We start from the raw sequence: 4,151 nt of genomic DNA, 5'->3' as shown, positions 1-4,151 counted from the left end.
AACTAGATCACCATACTTATTAGAATGATGTAAAATGATGTGATCCAAAAAGTGCTGAGTGAGGGCTTGAGTATTGCTTCATTGAGAAAGATATATAAATTTTGATACTTGGATTCTTTTTGACCAGCTTCACTGCTTTGTTATTTCCTTACTTTTATCCTAGTTCTCATTTACATTTCAAATGAGAAAATATATCTGATCCCAATTTTGGAATAAGTAGGTTGTTGCTATGCTTGCTTTTTCATTCTGTTTCCAAAAGAATTATTTATAGAATTATAATAGAAGAAGAAGAAATACATCCTTAGGGCAAATATCATCAAAAGGATGGGGATGACTCACTCAGCTTTGACACAGCTAGATTATTCTCTATGCTTATCTCTCATTTTTATAGTGTTATTGTTGTTCTTACAATTTTAGAAATAGACTAAAACTGCAGCCATCTAGCAATTTCTGTCAACTACATCTAGAAGCTGAACTCTTTTATCTCTCTTCTCTTTAAATTCTTTGCACTTTGTTGTTTTTTTTTTCATTTGAGTAGCTGGATGATGGAATGAGTTTTCTGTTTATATGAAATTATAAGGTCTTGGAGGAAGTGATTGTGTTTTTTAACTATGGTTTAATTTAAGATCCTGCAGCTGCTACTCAGCAAATAAGATATGTGTATGTTCTAATAATCAACCAATATAATGTTCTGCTATCAGGGTGATGCCAAGTTGATTATGAATATTTGCATAGCAAATTCTAACCATTATTTAAATTATATGCTTCATCTGCAGAAGCTACTGCAAAGGTCTGTTGGACTGCAAGTTTTCCGTTATTCTCTCTGTCCAACTCTGCTCTTTCTCCTGGTTCCTCACTGTCAGACATGAAGTCATAATTCACCTAACAACCAGAGCTAAAATTTATCCGAGATTCTTGACCGCCTCTTACCTTTGCTTCCTTATGAATTGGTCTCTAATTACTAGAAGTATTTTTAAACTATTATTTTATTTTATATTTCTTGAAAAACACCTCAAATTTTATGGATGTTGTAAAACTAGTTAATAAGTGACATATCAGGACAGAAAAACACATAATTTGTAACTCATCCTTTAAAACCAGAATAGCTAAGTGAAAGTCAGTACAGATTCTCATTTTACTTAAAAAATCAAAGGTACACATTGGGAGTTGAACTACTATGTTTTTTTCTTCTTTCTAGAGATGTGACATACATGTTTCCTGGTAAGTAATAGTCTACCATACATTGCACTAAACCAAAGCAGACAGAGAACTTAGTAAAGCTGTTTACTACATCCTACCCAGGCTGAGCTAAATCAGCAGAATATCATCTCAGTAAAAGAGATTTTGACAGGAAGAAGAAATTGCAGAGTCACTGTCTACTACGTAGAACCTAACTGGTTTATACAGAAAGAATTTTCAGCAAGTATGCACAAACACATTTAACATGCTTTAAGAACAGCATACCTTTTAGTACATTTCTAGCACAAAACATATATTCATTGGTGTCCAGTAAAATAGAAATGAATGCCAACAAAAAAAGTATTTTTGACTTCATAGCACTAAGAACTAAAAACATCACATAGCATATATTACTTTCATCTCCATGTGGGTAATCATGGAGGTTCCAACATCATATCCTCTAGGTTAGCCTGAGTATTCATCTATAAGAATATTTTTTCAAAAAGAATGCTTGAAAGAGACTTCTAGGTATAGTGGGGCTCATCAGGACTAGAAGACAGTGACACAAAGACTGCAAATGGAGTTGATTTTCACTTGTGGCTTTAAGGTAAAGTATATCTATTTTCATTGATTTCTACAGCCAAGATAACCTGTGATCACAGGAGATTCAGAAATCTCAAGACAGACAGCTGGCTTGAGTAATACCCTAAATAAATATCAAAAACCCTATTGAGGCTTAAGGACAGAAACTCCAATTCATATTAAAAAGAGCTGTGAGTATACAAAAATATTTATGCAAAGCCTGCTGAAACAAAGAGGATTTGTGATGGTGGGTTATTCCACACTATTAACATACCGACATGTATGCTGGGGGAAGAGGTCCTCTAGGTAGAATCCTTGACATGGGCTTGCTCCAGAAAAGTCTGACTCAGAAGCACATGAGAGAGGTATCTACTTGGGGAGGGCAGGCGTACTAGGGTTACTAAGCACCAAGGTTAATGAATACTTGAAGGTGTTTCAAGAGAAATGGGTCCAGAAGGGTTAAGTCATATTGGTTTTGACCTATCAATACTTAACATGAACAAACTATTGTAGAACAGAGTCAGTCTTTTCAAGATGTATTCTTTTGTCATCACTAGCTGAGACTATTGTCCTATGTGTCAGTGACATCCAGAATGATCCTATTCATTGGTTGGAGGTAGGACCTAGTGCTGTAGATTGTTCTAGGAAGCTGGCCTCAAGGATAATTTGCACAAGTCACCACTAAACCACCATGTACGTCTTGTCTCCAGCCTTCTTTTGCTGTTCTGTATTCTACAAACATTTCTTTAAAAGCTAGAAAATCTGTAAATGGGAGTAACATGTTGAATATGTCACCAGCCACTTCATCTTCACTTTGCTGTAACATTGTTGTAAAAGCTGCCATGTTAAATCGAGGAATCTGCTCCAGAAGCTGTCTTTCAATATACTTTTCCACCAAATAAATATATTCACTAAAAACAGGCACACAATTGAGTTTATTCTCTTCCCTGTCTTCAAACTCCTGGTAGCACTTGTCCATGAAATTTCTCTATAATAACTGGAACTCATCTACGATAATGTACTCTGAATATGCAACCACACAGCACCAAGCTGTGCATCAGAGTCAGAGGAGAAGGAATGTATGAAGCTCTCTTCTTCTAAGGCATTAATTGTGACCATCGCCCCCACACCCATGCAAGCAGGCTAGTGGCCTAATGTGCATGGAGGCACGTTGTTCAGCCGGGAAGGAGGCCTTACCAACCAACCCTCCACTCTGCCGCAGCAGGCCCAGACATCAGTTATGGACGGTGAACTATTTTTTAAATATGTTTTCAGGGTATCTTCTATAACCACAGTATAATGAAATTATTTTCTAATATCTCTAGGATGAATACCCATCCCATCCCAATCATCCAGATTGAGCTTCCTAAAAAATCCATCAGGTTGTTTTAAACAGCTATTCAATTATTTTCCATGACCTGTTTTTATAAAAATAAAAACATTTCTTGGTTTTCTTAAGTATCCCTCTAAATTTTATGATCATACTTTCTAGCTTGATTTCAGCTGGTAACCAATTCACTCTTTGGACACCACTACAATCACATCAACTCTAAATCACCTATTTACCTGTTATATGCTGCCTGGAAACATCTATATTTTCCTTCACCATTCACTAATTCAAATGTTATATGACTTGTGAAGCTCATATTACTTAACTCACCCTTCCCAGTAACTACTCAAGACTGGTTACTTGAATAACGTGTTTTGGAATCTAAAAAATTCAAATCAGTCCAAGGTTAGTTATATATTTTTGAGCAAAACATTTGTCTCTCTGAAACTCGCTCCCTCTTACTGTAAAAAATTGAGTGTGATTGTGAATGTTAGAATCTTCTTGCTCAAGGTGTTCCCAAATAGAATCAGAATTGGCATTACCTGGGAACATGTTAGAAATGAGAAATCTCAGGCCTTACTCAAAACGTTTTAATCAGAGTATGCATTTTAACATAATCTCCAGGTTACTTGTATGCATATTCATTAAAATCAGAGAAGTACTGACACATGGTCACTGCATCTAGCATTGTCCTCGTCAACTGGAATATACATTCAGCAAATATTTATTTTTCTTCCCATTAAGCTGTTCATCTGTAATACTTTGAATATTATATTCATTTGTCGCAATTATTTTCTTATTTGTATAACACATCTATTAGATTGTCAAGTCCTCAGTGACAGACACCTTTGTATCCCAAACATTTGGCCTTATGCTGATACATAGTAAATGCTCAATAAATGTTTACCAACAAGGTGATCAACTCATGTGCAACATTTTAAAGTGTATAATAAAGGCAAAATGGTGTTTGTAAACACTGAAATTCTAAATACCACATTAAAAAAAATCCACATTGATTTCAGTGGTCACGTGAAGCTTTCGGATGGTGTATATGAGTTCA

At 35.4% G+C, this 4,151-nt stretch overlaps 1 pseudogene; it reads right to left on the bottom strand.

Moving 5' to 3' along the window:
- Positions 1-2,384: 2,384 nt before the first annotated feature.
- On the bottom strand, positions 2,385-2,880 carry LOC112607696 (annotated as a pseudogene).
- Between the last annotated feature and the right edge of the window lie 1,271 nt (positions 2,881-4,151).

Source organism: Theropithecus gelada, chromosome 15 (assembly GCF_003255815.1).
Source record: "Theropithecus gelada isolate Dixy chromosome 15, Tgel_1.0, whole genome shotgun sequence".
NCBI classification, from domain to species: domain Eukaryota; kingdom Metazoa; phylum Chordata; class Mammalia; order Primates; family Cercopithecidae; genus Theropithecus; species Theropithecus gelada.
The sequence above is the reverse complement of the archived record's forward strand: the minus strand, read 5'-3'. Positions and strand labels throughout refer to the sequence as shown.